At 38.6% G+C, this 16,669-nt stretch overlaps 1 long non-coding RNA gene and 1 pseudogene across 2 annotated transcripts in view; one reads left to right on the top strand and one right to left on the bottom strand.

The window, feature by feature from the left end:
- Positions 1-2,661, bottom strand: part of LOC149051885 (uncharacterized) — a 4,760-nt gene extending 2,099 nt beyond the window's left edge. Inside the window, exon 1 of the long non-coding RNA XR_016187040.1 lies at positions 1-2,661. This exon is cut by the window's left edge and continues 560 nt beyond it. This is a non-coding gene — a long non-coding RNA (uncharacterized LOC149051885).
- A 112-nt stretch (positions 2,662-2,773) lies between these two features.
- On the top strand, positions 2,774-16,449 carry LOC149051884 (stimulated by retinoic acid gene 6 protein-like; annotated as a pseudogene). The gene is made up of 20 exons (XR_016185032.1): positions 2,774-2,922; positions 3,655-3,712; positions 4,158-4,243; positions 4,829-4,971; positions 5,600-5,720; positions 6,786-6,834; positions 7,177-7,317; positions 7,656-7,738; positions 9,016-9,077; positions 9,280-9,341; positions 9,539-9,620; positions 10,648-10,723; positions 11,476-11,551; positions 11,942-11,990; positions 12,342-12,450; positions 12,560-12,670; positions 13,856-14,019; positions 14,596-14,712; positions 15,439-15,495; positions 15,625-16,449. The product of XR_016185032.1 is annotated as a stimulated by retinoic acid gene 6 protein-like (transcript).
- Positions 16,450-16,669: the final 220 nt, after the last annotated feature.

Here is a 16,669-nt window from a genome sequence, read left to right as displayed (position 1 = left end):
AGCTTTCAAACTTTCAACTTTGTATTAATGGTAACTGTTTACCACTATGAGATCTATTTCTCTGTACCTTAAGCCCTCAAATGTTGAAGCAGGTGAGTCTACAAACTGACTGCCTTTTTTGGGAGTTGTCTGATTATATAATTTTCTGAGTAAGTAACCTCATTCTAACATGTAATATTGTTATTATTTAGATTGTATGAAATACTCTTGCTCAAACTTCCAATGGTGCAAGGTATTTCTTACTTACCTATGGTCATACCCAAACTAAACATTGACATAAGGAATTGGTCACAGGATACTTGACCATGCCATGCACAGAGAAAGAATATAACTGCCTTGGCTTTATAGGTTAAAAAATTAAAATAAGAGAGTTGTGCTGACCATATCTTACTTTTTATCCTCCTCTGGATGTTTACTCAATTAAAATAGTCACTATCAGTCTAATTCACTCCCATTGTCCACTGAGCTTGTGGAAAGATGATAACCTCAGTATATTTTTTAAATGAAGAAAGGAAAGCCTGCCCTCCTACCACAGATAGTTCTTTTGTGCATAAGCAAATGTTCTTTTTTTGAAAGCACTTGAGTGCCTTTAAAATAGACAAAAAATAACTCTTTAAAAAGTACTCTTGTAAGACAGTGACTTTTCCCACTATGAGCACTAACCTGTTCTAATTTGTACATGAAGGTTATTGTTCCAGGTAGGCTAACCTTATAAATTGGTTGTGAAAATTTCTTGAACCTATCATTGTGTGAATGTTTGACTTAATTTTACCTCACTAACCTAAACTGAACAAATAGAAACTTGAAATTTATCTGCTCTCCTTTTGAGGTGTGCATCAAAATTATGAAGTCATGTCAGGCTTGATCTACAGGTTCATAGGAATCTGCATGCGCATGTGTTTCCAACATTGAAACTTGGATTATGACTTGGAATGACTTTACCACATACCGCACAGGTACAGGCAGGTGTTTTAAAAAAGTTTGCTTAACTTTTGCATTAGTACACATTTCTTTTTCTAAGGATATTGTTTATCTGGCCTATGCTGAATTTTAATTTTTCAACCAATTTTTTTTTATTTTGAATATTTTTAGATCTTCTAGTATCAGTTAATATTCACGTAATTAAAAGAATTAAATGAAATCTTGCAGATGTACGGCACATCACTTTTTCCTCTGATCCTACTAACATTTCATAAGGTGAATGGATTGGTATTGGCTACAACAGTACAGTCAACTCAAGTTTTGTTTACAGCCTATGCATCAAATTTATGTAATAAAAAATTGTATCTTTCTAAAAGCTAGTTCATCAGAATAAGAATGAGTTTGGAGGCACAAGTGTGACTTTTCAGGACAATAGTTTTCAGGTTTGAGAAAAGTCACTGCCTACTAAAATCCTCAGTTCCTTTGCCCTGACAGCCCAACCTCATCAAAACATTGGCAACAGGAGCAATTAGCAAATTAATGATACTGACAAGAGAGCCAATTCCCACATACACCCTCCTCGGTCCTGTTAGCTTATTATGGACGTGGCATTTTAAATATGGTGTATATAGTACCACAGATTTTCTAGTTCTTTTACTAGTTAATTTGTAATGGTGTTTACAAGTTGTGGAAAATGGTTGGGTTAAAATATAATACAAAGACTCGCTAGTATAGAGTCAAATGAAAACTTTTTACATATCAATAAAATTTAATGTTGTGTTTCATTTTAACATGTTGCAACAACTTCACCTTCCAGTAAATTCAATTATTTGCAAAATGAGAAAAATATACCAATTGAAGCTTTTCAACCTATTTAAAAGAGCTACTAATAACAATATCAACTCAATTTTTAAACTTAAGACTGAGAATCAATGATTGATGTTTGGAATTCATTTATGTGATATACAAATGAAATTCAGGTATTATCTCAAGTTTTCTACAAATGTCTTCATGGTTGAATCCTTAGTCTCTCTTTGTCATCAAGTTTTTATTCAGATATTCTAGTTCTAGTTTGTCTTCCTTTAATTCAAACTTTTGCAGCCCAGGAAACATGCTCGAAAAATTTCGTATTCTCAGCAGCTAGAGTTGCTAAGATCATGGACGGTTGGCTTAAAGACACCAACATTTTATGCAGCTACAGCAGAGGTTACTGAATTAAATAACAGCTCTTAGCAGGATTAATTCTGTCAGGATCATCAAAGAGATATTCTTTCAACATGTAATATCGCAGGAAGCAAGGTGCTGGACACATTTGCACTTGGCAAACTCCACACTTAATGAGTTTTCCCATTAGTTGTATGTGTACCTTACATTTTCTGAGTGTCAGTTTTTACGGGATAGTGAAACTGCACACGGATGAAGCAGATATGCGGTGACTGGGTAGGATTTGCTGACAAGTTACTGCTATCTCTTCGAAAAGAATATCCTGTTATTAGTGGAGAGTAGCTCAACATAGTTAAGACAACTGCTGATGTTCTCCATTTCTACTATCACACCAACCTTTTCATTGAAGTTTCGGAATCCACGTGGGAAACACGAAGAAAAGCAACAGGCAGATCGTCTTCGTCCAAAAGTCAATCCAGTCGCTTTTGTAGCCTCTATTTCGAATTATTTCGCTACCGCGTTAACAGCCAGCGGTTTACCAACAGATTTACCTTGGTTGGTCATGTATAGGGAATTATTATCTGCTCAATTCATATTTTGTACTATACTTTACATACATACAGTAATGTCCTTAATAATTCCCCATACATGACGTACGTAAGCAGGTTTTATATCCATTCCCCACGGATAGACTGAAACCGCTAAGGAGAGGCGAGTTAATCTTTAACGTCAGCAGACGGAGTTTGTCCTCAAGAGGAAGTTTTAATCAGTGAAGTAGAAACCTATCGAGTTTAGAGACGTAGTCATAATGGCTTTAAATGCGACAAATGAGGATGAGTAAGTGATAGAAAGAGTTGTAACAAGTTGTTAATTTTTCCCATTTATCGAATGCATACGTGTTCATCTCGTTGAGGTGAACTGACATGGCGGCAAATGCTTTAAAGCAAAGCTTCTCGCACTTGAAATTACGATAGAAGTTCCTACAGTTTCCAGATTTCCTTCCTGTAACTTCTCAATCAAAATTTGTTTCCTATTTGTTAAAAGAGGAGTAGACGGAGTTTGTTTTCGTGGAGAACTTCGTTTCCACGCAAAAATTAAAGGCACTTCTAGTTTTAAAGACACCACGTGTGTTAAAGTAGTCTTGAAATCTTCAGCCTTACAATACCTCGAGCAAACCTTGGCCTAGCCCAAGTCCCTTTTTCTTCCGTTGGAAATCGGAAGTAAGATATTTTGGCACCAGTTACTTTGTCTCGATAAATCTTCGTACACAGAGGAACACAGCAATGTGTTGGCATGTCTGAAATCTTATCCACAAGGAAAGACTTCTTACGAGGTTTCAAAACTCCAAAACTTTCATAAATGACAATAAACAAAAGAACGCCAATATTTTGGGTTTGAAGTAACGTAAAAAGCATCTCGATATAAAGTCTCCCTATCGTTGAGTGGCCTTTCGGGCGCCATTTATGAATTCGGTCTATAGAGCCTTTTATTATACTATATTCATGAGATGATACGTAATGAAAGTTATAGATTCATGCGCTACTAAATTTCTTTTTTCTCTTAATGTAGCTGTTTGAAGGCTCTCAACCAGCTAAGACAATTTCATTTTGGATGTCTTGCTCCTGCAGTGAGTGCTCGTTTAATTTCGTATATTTTGTTGGGTGATGATAACAGAAATAATGATAACGACAACAATAATGACGAGGAGGGTGAAGATTATGATAAAAATAATGATGATGATAATTATGACGACGACGTAAACAGTAGCGATAGCGGATTTCCTTTTTTCCTTGCTCTTCACCGTGTGGACATGGATTTGGAAAGGAGCCATTATTTGTTAAAGTTCAAATAGAAGAAGAAAATTAAATAATTTAAGAGTTCTACGTTAGGCCTGTTGGAAAATAATAATGATAAAACTGGTAATGAAAGGTCGCTAGCCTGTGTGCAATAAGTGGTTGTACAATAGGCACTGGGAATCAGTTTTTCTCCTCATTCGGTGTTGTTTGTGTAATTCATGAGATAAGATTCATTTTAAAGAATCATTTAATGTTTCTTTCTGTTTTTCTTTTCAGTTGGTTATTATTTTAGTTTTTTCATTCCTGAAGCGACGCACCAAGCTTAAATTGGAGCTATGGGATGGGCGCCCTGGACTTTTGACGTATGTTGTCCGAGTATGAAAACAGATGTTTTTATAATTATTTGACAGAAAATCTAGAATTTGAGCGATTTGGCGCCCACACACACGCACGCACGCTCCCATCCACACAAACACCCACACGCATGCGCACGCAACCAGATAAAAGCCTTGCTCCATTGGAACCCGTCTCGCTTTGCGTTACAATTGGTCCCGTATGTTATAAGAGTCTTCACGTTGCAATACAATTCAAATCTAGATGGACGCCACAATTTAAGTATATTTCACCCCCAACATTCAAAAGCCAAAGGTTCAAAGCTGAAAGTGTGTCTCAAAAGCTTGTTTATCACATGTAAAAGTGTGTTTGACTCCAAATTTCAAGCATAGGTGCGGTAAGTTGTTTTAACTGATGACTGACTAACTTCCACTCTGGTCCTGTGGCCAAAATTATGCTTGGTCTGCAGGCTAGTGTAACACCAACCAGGATTTTAAAAAACAAAAAAAAGGGTGGTGGTGCAATTTGTCAGCAAGTTGCTGGTTATTTGGCTTCTGATCAAGCAGCAGTACAATTTTCCATAGTGACAACATATCTGTATCATTCTTCTTTAGACCGATGAATTTTCTTGGTGGTCTCAGTAACAGGTGGACTATTGCTGTTACGTTTGGAGCCACAGGTAGTACTGTTATGACCATGGCATTGGGTGGAAGCGGCAGTATCTCGATTGTCCCATCTGAATCTCCCTGGATAAAAAGTAGGTAACTATAACGCTATTATGATCGAATTTCTTAGCGGTGTTGGCAGTAAGAATCATCACGGAGCTTTTCCCAGGAAAAGCTTTGAAATAAAAAGTACAGTAACACATGTAAAGCATATGCCCTCAGAAATCTCTCTGTCATGCGCATTATGCACGATGAATGTCTAATCCAGGTTCCATTAAATTGCTCTGTAATAACAAGCTAAACCCTTGTGGTCTCCAAAGTACAGCACTATCATCACAACAAGCGCACGGCCCTATTACTAAATGTTTCATTTAAACCTGTAATAACATCCCAAAATTCAAAACGAAATCATTATATAGAGGTAAAATAAGGCTTGGAAAACAAACAAAACCAAAATTTAAACAAGCTAGCCAAACATGAATTGAATAAAAATTGATAGCAAAAACGAAACAAGTAGACAAGAACACACCCACACAAAAATAACCTCTGCAAGGAGACAACCAAAGCTAGGAGACTGAACCAAAAGTATTTTAGAGAAACGACAAAGTAATTACAAAAACCTAGAATTTAAAGAGTTCTTTTATGGTAATTGAAGAAGTATTTGAGGTCCAAGAATCCTTGATTCAAACTTCGAGCATTTCTTTCTTTCTATTTACTCAGTTATTGACGTTTTGTTGGCCGTCCTCCTTTGTACAATACTATTCTATCCATATTTTGTCTGCCTCACAACTGAATACAAGTTATTTGGTTCTATCCTTGGCTTTCTTTATGGTGTGTTGAGGTGTGTATGTGAGTATTGTCTTATATTATGAGATTTTTTACACTAGTTAATGATGTCAGATTTCATCTACATCGGTAGGACGGTGTAGAAATTCTGGTCATCTCAATTGTTTTTTTTTTTAATGCTGGGTGTTTTACTTGAAACTTCAAAAACGCTTTTGACATTAGTTCTCAATTACATCAGTGAGTTGAAAACCTGCGATTGCATGGGATATGAACGTTCATTTTGGGTTTGGGGCTAAAAAAAATCGGAACTCCTCGAAGTTGATGCAGGTTTCTTTACAGTAAACACGCTGAGTACTATGCTTAGCGTACATATATTGAATTATAGGTGCACGCTGGAAGTTTGCAGAGCACGAGAGATGCGTAAGAGTTGCTCGAGGCGCAGCCGAAACCAAGTCTAGCTTCTCGAGTAAAAGTTTTGAATTTTTTTATTGTATGGTTTGAAAATCAAAATCTTCTATTCGAAAATAGTTTTAGTAAATGTCAGCACCGAAAAATAATATGAACCGTTCGAAAAACGTACGAAAAAATTACAAATTTCTTGGATTTACAAGACCAGCGTGTTAGATTTACGCGCTTGAGTTGTTTTGGAACATATCAACACTTCAAAATAATATTTACCATTCTAATGAAGAGTGCCTAACGCCACAAAGCCTTAGCTGAGGTGAGGAAACTCAGTTTTGTTTTCGGCCATAATTCGCATCGCGTGTGGGAATGAAGTATCGTCAACTCGAACACTAATTTCGTCGCTTGAAAGAGCTACATGCTCATTGTAATGCGACGCGAGTTTGTTTAGCATATTTTCTTTTCATCTTGAGCTGGAAAAGGTCCATGTCTATTGCGATAAAACGGAGGAATTCTTGAAAGTTTTGAGAGCTCGCGGCTAAGCTCGATCGACGGGAACTTTTAGCCGAAGTGAAACTGGAAACGTCATGTTATGGATGTACGGCTGTGCGTATATAAAGATTTTTACCATGGTAGCTTTTTAGGAATTACGTAGGACTTGTGCGCGCTAAATAGGCCAGATGATAGGCAACTAATTGACTTTCATGGTTTCTTTCAGGTTTTCTTTCCAACTTGCTACACAGATACGTTGCCACGTTGCGTATAAGGTATTAGTTTTGGAATGCATCAACAAGCATGAAGTACTTGTGTTTCTTTATGATCACGCAGATAAAGCTGCTTGCTATGTTTTTATGAACGACTAAAACCTAAGGGGATGAATTACAGAGAAAGAGTTAAGTCATCCAAAATACTAATATAATACGTGGATAAATTTTGCTTTATATTTGTTTTATGTAGAAAGGGCTAGAGAGCACTCCCCGGGAATGTTTTTTTCGCTGTTGTTTCGAGTGCCATTATTGCAGTTGGCTATAAATTAGATTTTAATGTGTCATGGAACAAAATTATGGCCTTCATATCTTTACTTACTAATGTATTTCTTTTCCTTTTAGAAAACAGGATCCTATGGAATAACGTTTCTTATTTATAACCTGCCTACAACACTGTGCCTTATCTTTATAACAGCGCGATTTGCTTTCCTTATTGTTCGACGAGTTAGACAGATGTGGTCTGTATCTTCTACAGAGTCAGCTGTAAGTTAGAGTTGCATACATCTATGTTTTCCTCCCTTTACAGCAAATACAGAAGTGTGTAATTTTTTGCATGTGTCTTCGACTGGCTGAAGTTTTTAGATCATTCCCTGTTTAGTTAAGCACGGCGAGGCAATAATAACATCATAAAATTCAAAGGAGGGTGTGGAGCAAGGTTTCAATGACGCTTTAAAATCGAAATAAAAAAGAAAATCACAAAATATCATGGGATCTGGGAGTATTCAAGACTTTATAAACAAACAGGAGAAAATGGCGACAGGAAGGTACAAATTTAAAGGATTGAATGTATTGGTAACCGTCCCTCAAATCTTTTTCTCTAGGGAAAGGACTCCTGCTCCCGCTCACTGGCTCATGATGCTGACGTTGTTCACGTGAAGTTCATTTTAGGGCAAAAACTTCTAATGTAAAATATCTTTTTAAAGCTCCAAAAGTTGGTCCTCTAAACAAGCTCTTGTTTAGTGTACGACTAAAAACGGTGAAATTTCACTATCTTTCAATGTCCTTGTCTTGATTTGTTTTGCCTTAGTCCTTGTCCTTCTCTTTGTTTTGTCCTTGTCCTTGTCTTTGACCTTGTCTTTGTCCTTGGCTGTGTCCTTGCTCTTGTCCTTGTCCTTGTCTTTGTGCTTCTATTTTGTCTTTTTTCCTTTCCTTGTCCTTGTCCTTGTCTTTGTGTTTGTGCTCATATTTTCTCTTTTTTCCCATCCTCGTCTTTGTCCTAGTCCTTGTCCTTGTCCTTGTCTTTGTGTTTGTGCACATATTTTCTCTTTTTTCCCATCCTCGTCTTTGTCCTAGTCCTTGTCCTTTTGCTTGTCTTTCTCCTTCTCCTTGTTTTGTCCTTATCCTTGTCCTTGTCCCTGTCCTTGTCTTTGTCCTCGTCTTTGTCCTTGTCGTTGTCCTTGTCCTTGTCCTTGTCTTTGTCATTGTCCTTGTATTTCTAATTGTCCTTGTCCTTGTACTTTTCTTTCTCCTTCTCCTTGTTTTGTCCATGTCCTAGTCCGTGTCCTTGTCCTTGTCTTTGTCCTTGTTCTTGTCCTTGTCCTTGTCCTTGTCATTGTCCTTGTATTTCTAATTGTCCTTGTCCTTGTACTTTTCTTTCTCCTTCTCCTTGTTTTGTGCATGTCCATGTCCTTGTCCTTGTCCTTGTCCTTGTCCTTGCCCTTGTCCTTGCCCTTGCCCTTGCCCTTGCCCTTGCCCTTGCCCTTGCCCTTGCCCTTGCCCTTGCCCTTGCCCTTGCCCTTGCCCTTGCCCTTGCCCTTGCCCTTGCCCTTGCCCTTGCCCTTGCCCTTGCCCTTGCCCTTGCCCTTGCCCTTGCCCTTGCCCTTGTCCTTGTCCTTGTCCTTGTGCTTGTGCTTGTGCTTGTGCTTGTGCTTGTCCTTGTCCTTGTCCTTGTCCTTGTCCTTGTCCTTGTCCATGTCCATGTCCTTGTCCTTATCCTCGTCCTCCTCCTCATCCTCGTTTTGTCCATGTCCTTGTCCAAGTCCTTCTCTTACTCCTTGGTTTGTCCTTGTTCTAGTGTCTTTGTCTTTGCACTTGACCTGACCTGACCCGACTTTAGCCTTAGCTCTTGCCCTTATCCTCCAAGTCCCCGTCCTCGTCCTTTTCCTTCTCGTTATGGTGAGCTATAGATCAGAATAAGAGTTATTGTTATTGCCAGCAGTGTCGTCTTCGGAATTTTTTCAGATACCCGGACAAGACAGAGTGGTATTGGAAGGTCTTCTACTTTTTTTATACACCAAGACAAGGTGTGTATGGTATTCCATTATAACATAAACAATTAACGTTTGTATTTTCGGTCGATCTATTGGTTTTTGCTTCATGATTTTCAATCGTATAGAGGCCCTGATTCATTTATCATTTTGTTTATTTATTTCAATTTTTTTAATAACGAGCTTAAAACTAGACTTAAGGTTGGACTCATGACATGGACAACTTGTATGATTTCAGATTTCAAGTTCTCCACTCAGTTGATATCAACAGTGTTTCTCGTCGGGATAGTTATCTTTGAAGTAAGTACTCAGTGTATCAGAAGATGCCTTGTCTATCGATATGGAATTGGAGTTATTCTCTGCATTTTGATTTGTCTTTGGCAAGGATTCAAGTTTTATAACAGACACGAGTGTGTATATTAATTACTTATTATCTATAAAAAATTATTTGCCATAAAATGATTCCTATATATTCTATTTCTCTTTGTTGTATGTAGGTGTTAGTGTTTTCGCTGACGAGTTTTGAAGATGTTATGGGCACTTTTAGGAGTTTCGGTTGGAGTTTTCCTACTCTGAGGGGTGATGTATAAGTAGTAAAACAGTAATTTACCTGGTTCCTAAAATCTTTCAAGGTCAAAGCCTTGATGGACTTGACCATGTGAGGCGGACAATCTTTCATCAGTCTGACATGGTTTGATGCTACTCTGGTTTAAAGATTTAATGAATGTAAGCGAGAAGTTCATAGACCCTAGGAATTGATAAAGCCTACAATTCATAGACCCTTCTCGGTTAAATTCATAAAATCTTTAAACCAGAGTAGCATCAAACCATGTCTGATTGCCCACCTGGTTGCCATGTGAACTTTAATATATTTGATCAGTCTTTTCGTCACTTAGTCCATCAGTCAATTAATCAAAACTTTTCCGAAAACGACTAAACATATTATGATCCACGGAAACTGCTTCATAAAAATTAGTCATATTATCATTGTTTATTGTCATATGTCAAATGGGATAACTGCACTCTGATAGGCTGTAATTTCTGCGCCATTTCTTAGAAACTGTTACTCCTGTGAACATTACTATCAGAACACCTCACTTAAAAAAGACCACGTAAGGAGTCGAAGATCTCCTCAGAAAATTTTGCTATATTGCAGAGGGTAAATCGTTCTAAATCGTGCTGAGATGATTATGAACTTGAAACTTCAGCGAGAGAAGGTCGCTCATGCAAAAAGCCTTTATCGTGCACATAGAGACCTCTTTCCCTATAGTGAGGAGAATTCCATTCCGACGTCGTATCGAGAAGGTCAGCTCCAGTATTACGGGTTATTTTAGCCTGTTCTAGGCGCTCAGTCAATGAAACGATTGTAGACGACGCAAAAGTTACGGACGAGTGAAATCGAGGAAGGTTTGGCTCGGGATCGTTACGTGACCCAACCAAGTTCCTCTCGTTGTTTTTGCTCCACCGCCACTTTAATCGCACTGTTTAGAAATGCGCTGTTTCCTATTCCGCTGTTTTATTACCCAGTCGCTTGCTTGGAACGGTTTAGCTCTGTTTTCTATCTTTTGTTGGCTAGATTTATATATATTTCTTATATTGATTTTAGGTTGTCTTTACGGATCGTACATTTTCGCAGCTCTGATTTATGTCATAACAACACTTCATTTCATGAAGTGCCACAGGTATCTATGACTAGTTTCCTAGACGTGTTCGTGTGGAGCATTAATGTTCAACAGGACACTTGAGTTTTGTGAGGGATCAGGGATGGCACAGTACTGAGTGAAAGCGCCCGTCTCCCTCCGCTTCGACCCGGGTTCTTTTACCGGATCCGGTGTTAAATGCTTTGAAGGTTTTTTTCCTCAGGGTCCTCTGATTATCCTCGTGGAAACAGTGAACAAGGAGAGTCACCACATGGAATGTCCACTGCTAAATTTCTATTAAGACACTGTCCGATCTCGATCGCTTGTCAGTATTTCTTTCAAAATTCGTAATTCTTTATGGTTAAAGCTCTAAAGCTAAGGTAACTCATATATTTTATTGAGAACGACCTCAGTACGTGTTTATGGAAAAAAAACCCTCTGACCACCCCCCTTTCTCTCCCTCCTCCCCCCCCACCGCCAGCTTTTAGCTTTTAGATTTTTTTTCTCTTTTTTTTTTTATTTCTGTGTCAAAATGATGTGAGGGATACAAGAGCACCTAGTTTTAAGCTTTTTGACGGCCGTTTGTGAGGGTTAATTCTGCATTGATCTATAGCTCCTTGACTCGAACTTGACTCGTTACTCGAGCTTGATTCGGGCTCAATGTTGGCTCGTGAGATAGTATTACTCTTGCTGTGCAAGTCTTTTCCTGCAACACAACGCTTACTCGTTTTAAGGCTTTCTTTCAATTCGGACTGAAAGATTGTTACAACGTCTATTGTAATTCTTTCTCCAAGGGACCACATGCTCCAGCTTTACCGTGGAGATAGACGTCTAATGCAAAATGTTTGCCTCTCACCGGCCTCTTTTGTGGTATGGCGATAAGTTTGCTTTCAACACTCCTATCAAAATTAAAGAGGAAATGACTAACACTTGCCTACACTGATATCTGTTGAAACATTACCTTACATGGAGGGCAAGATGATTTGAAAGGTTGGAAAGCTTTCAGCCTTTTCCAGAAAATTGAGAATTTGCTCCTTGAATAACCTAAAGATGGTTGAATGTAACTGACGACAACAGACAAAACGCGTCAAGTTCACCTTCACCTTCACCTTCACCTTCACCTTCACGTTCGCGTTCACGCTTACGGTCACGGTCACGGTCAAGATCACAGTTACAGCTACGTTCATCGTCATGGTCACGATCATGATTTAAAGGAGGTCACGTACATTTTTCCTTACTACTGAATATTTTGTCTTGAAGGGGAGAAGTTTGAGTTATACTGGATACCAAATCGCCTATTCCGTGATCGGTATGTATGGTGTTCCTCAAACCTAAAAGCATTAAAAGCAATGCAAAAGCTTTAGTTCCAATTATCCAATTTTTATTATTAATTACACAGGAACATCCAAAGTAACATATCTGGCGCGATCCTTTATTAACGCAAAAGAGGAGGTTTCTTTTCGTTTTTACAATGCCTAAGATAATTAAGAGTTGGAATAAGTTGAGGGTTTGCATAACTTTCACGTATGTTCTAAACACCTCTTGTGTTAAAACAAGGCTTCATAGAGTGCAAAGTAGTTTCTAATCAGGCTATGCAAATTGTGAGATATTCAGATCTCTAGTATTGTTTTTTCAATTTTTCGCTTGTTTCTCTTTGCAGGTTTTGTTGTGTTGTCAAATTTGGGCTTCCTTCTTTCTCTCATTCTAAGCTTACCAATTCATTTCAAGATAATACGCGATTTGATTTTATCAATTGCAAAGGGACTTGTGTAAGTAGATTGATAATGTGAATAGGTTGTTATATATGTTGTTTACGTTTTCCCTCAGGTATTTAAATCGTTTTTGTTTGTTTAGCTGTTTGCTGTTTTTTTTTTCCAGACCATCGATAGTGCTGGCTGTCATATTACGAGTGTTCCAGCGCGTGTTCCTATCTCGATATGTCTTTCGTGACAGAGAATACCCAAATTTCTCAGTCGTGATTGACAACAGGTAACTTAAAAAAAACAGCTTCTGTTTCTAATAACGTGATAAGCTGAGCTGCGCACGTACTTTGACTGGTTCTTGACACATAGATGACGTCATGATAAACACATTTCCGTTGCTTTATCATTGATTGTTAACGTGGCTGTGTTCAGTTATGGATCACAAAAGATGCCAATTTATGGTAAGAAAATCACTGAACCACTCGGCAATTTTATCGAGCGAGTGCTCAGTATTTTCTTGGCCGCCAACTTTTATTTTAATAGCAGCAGAAGGCTGGGGAGAGAAAGAAATTTGTACCAAGGGGGCGGTCGACGGTCAAAAATAAGGAGTGGCGTTCACTCTAGCTCCAAGTCAAAATGGCCGGTCGGATGAACGATCGCGAGCTTATAACGCTAGCTCGCCCTTATGAGACGTCTCCACTGCAAAGTCAGCTGTGAGCTACTACTGACCAGAAGCGAGTTAACATGGCGTCTATGTGTTAGTTAGAGATTACACTGGCGTTAAGGATGGGTGTGCCATTCTGAGTCTTACTCCTCTTTACCTCCATGCAACGTTAAATGAACCAATTTGTCACAAAAGCTTGCATTCTTGCACTATGCACTATGTAACATTGGCTGTGTATGCGAATTTCCCAACACAATTTGTCCAAGAGTGGCTTTGACGCATTATAGAGAATATGGCTTTTCGTCTCATCTGCCATCTGCAATTAAAGAAAATGCTGCTCGTCTTGCCAAAGGCACGAGATGTTGGCACAAAAATTTGTTTGTGCGGAATTTATCATAATGTGCAACCAATTAGAATGCTGCAGCTCTATAGCAAATCACCTGAATAATTTACCTCTCCTCTTCTCTGAAGAAGATCATTCTGCTTTTAAGAGGCTTATCGGGAATCAGCACATGGGGCTGCCTCCAGGTTCCTTGACGGTCTTGGCCTTTATCGAGCAACATTTACTTGAAAACTTTCGAAACGACAGATCGTAGGTGGAAAACATTTTTTTACGCCTAACAGCTAATTTTTCCGCCACGTAACCGCTAATGGTTAACCCCACTTAGACGCTCTTCTTTATGTTTACCTTCTTGAAAATAGTCCACGTTTTCTACTCGACATTGTTCCTCTCATTATAAACAGCTATTCATTATTTCTATGTTTCACTTTTTTCTATTTTGTTCTCGTTTTGGAATCATTTTTCAGACGACTGTTCTCTATCATGTCGTATGCGTTCGTGTTCCTCAACACCATTGTTGGAGTCCTGTCAGGTCTTCTTCGCATAGCTAAAGCTATGATTCTCGGGCTTTTCTTCTTCTCGCGTCTCGACCGAACTGTTTTAATGCCAGGATTTCAGAGATGGGACAAAGGTAAGCTCTCCGAAAAAACGCATGCTTAGAAAGTTAATTCCTCCGTGTACCTATAATCTGCCATTCAGTGCTTGCCAAACGGCTGTATCTCTGCCAAAAAGTTGAAACATTGGGTAACTGCTTGTTGCTTCTCAGACTTTGTTTCTTGCTGTGTTTGATTTTCTCAAATTACCAAAGCATTTGAATAAAAATGGAACACAGCATAAGGGACTGTTAATAATTTTTGGCCTGGGGGAAGGGGATTGGAGGATTTTGGTTGTGTCACAATATAATCTACCCGACCCTCAATAAGACTCCGTAGTATTCTAATGAATTCCCCCTTTAATCCTTATTGGCAGTCAATTTGCTATAGTTCCCCCCTTTCAACTCTGTAAGAGACGACTGATTCTCCTTCCTCCCCCACTGAAAGCCATGCGATCACTTGCAAAATCCTCTTTCCCCTTCTCCACCCCAGTGATAAATTATGATTGGTAACGATACTTTAGCCATGCCTCAACTAAAAGGACCTCAACAGCAACGCAGACTTCAGTTAAATCCCCATCTAACGCCCATTTTCCCCTTCAACTTAACGAACAGGTTTTGTTGCGTATCTTGGATTTCTTCATGTGTTGGTAGCCCACAGACACCCTGTTGTGTTAATGTTCTGCCAATTGCTCATTGAAAGCAACAAGGCGACAACTTCGGAGGAGAAGCGTAAGCAACTTTTAAGAAATTAAATTCTTCTGATCTCGGAAGAACACATTGAGAGTAGCAACTCGAGAAGGATTGGTTAATCAGACAATCAGTCGCTCGGTCAGTAACCAAGTGAATCAATTCGTCAGTCAATCAGTCAGTCAGTCAGTCCATCAGTCCGTCCGTCAGTCAGTCAGTCAGTCAGTCAATAAGCAATTAGTAAATGTGTCAGCGTGTCAGTTATTCAGCCTGCCTCTCTGTTTGTCCGTCTATCTGTTATTCCGATATTTTTCTCACCCGAACTGTATTTTATTAACAATTATTTGCCGAAGGCGAAGTGAATACTGTTGAATAATTCCCGTATCAATGTTCACTGAACCTGAGGCGAATAACATTTAGTACAGTTGCTCAGGTGCTTTCGAATAATTTTGCAAATTATTTAAACAAAGAAAGCATTCCGCATATTTTGTTACAACTGTGTTGATTACTCGTATCTACGTACATAAGAAAGAAAATTTAACAGTGTTATTTAATGCCATTGGAAGCCGTGTTCCACCAAACTCAGTATGATAGCATCTTTCGTGCTTTTTTCAATTGAAATTTTTTTCCTATCACATTTATCACTTCCTTGGAAACGAAGTGATTAAGGCGAGATATGACGCAATCCTCGACCAATCAGATTGCGCGCACCTCTACAACTAAACATAGTTGTGTTTAACAAACTGACTTAAAATCTGTCCGTCACAGGGCATTCCAGCATTTCTGTGCAGCCAAACAACGCTGAGGAGCCAAAGCAAGTCACTGGTATGTCACTTAATTAATGTATCGTAGCCTTACCGGACAGTGCATGAGTTCCGTTTTTAAGGGAGTCTACATATAGTTTGGATTTTCTCAAATGCACCTCAGTAATACAGTTTATGTACTTTGAAACAGGATTCAAACGCGAAATCCACCATCCACGCCTGGCACAGAGGGTAGTCAGTCGCTGGCTTCTGGCTGTAACTCTACTCCGTAATCCCACGCTAATACAGTATCGTCACCATTCCTTTTCGGTACCTATTGAACAAGTGAGGTCGATACGTCTTCAGTTGCAGTTTTAGTCGATTCTATGGTCTAATATTCACGTTTAGCTCATAGCACATAAATAATTTAAGGATTAAATGAGGGGCATTGTAATAGCTAAGTGCTGTAAGGTATATAGCTGTTTTGAGAAAGTTAGAAAAAAAGCGGACAAAACTGCACGCGACCGTCGCTCGTTGTGACAACCTCGGAAAATAATGTGGGTATCCAGTCATTAACGAGTTTTAATAAGTGAAAGAAAATAAATTAGTAAATCAAACTCTCTGCACCTCGTCCGTACAATGACGTTTCTTAGATTTCCCTTGCATCCTGAGTTCTAGGTGCCGTGACCTAAAAACTATCCACAATACCTTTAGTGGTTGCATTGTCGTGTGCATGTTTACGCTTTTTATCCGACCACCTCTCTCGAAACAGCTGTATATTCTATGTTAGGTTTATGCTTCAAGTTAAATACGGCGCGAAAAAAATTGCTTATCATGTAAAAATGTAACAAAACATTTTCTTTTGTTTTTCTTGATATAGTTTATCATCGTGAAACTTTTAAAGTTCGACTGTGTCTCTAAGACTAAGGTAGACAGTCTAATATTAAATAACAATGAGGTCTAACAGTGCTGAAACAAGTACAGTTAATGTTGTGTTCTATGTTATATTTATGCAATAAAAACGACTACTCGGCTACGAGGTTGATAATTTTGCAGTCTGGGGACAAGTAAGGGTGAGATGGACCTTTATTTGGATTTTTCTTAGGAGCTAATGCCAGCATGCATCGAACAAACAGCGGCAAGTCACCCAAATTTGTTTTCCCTCCTACTTTCATATTTTGTAGCCCGATATGTTCTAATAATTGTGGTGTAGTTTTTTTTTGTAAAAATTTATTTTAGTTTTCGAGAAATAATTT

This window comes from Pocillopora damicornis, chromosome 1 (assembly GCF_964200805.1).
Source record: "Pocillopora damicornis chromosome 1, jaPocDami1.2, whole genome shotgun sequence".
NCBI lineage: Eukaryota > Metazoa > Cnidaria > Anthozoa > Scleractinia > Pocilloporidae > Pocillopora > Pocillopora damicornis.
Note: the sequence above shows the minus strand (reverse complement) of the source record. Positions and strands in the feature narration are given on the sequence as shown.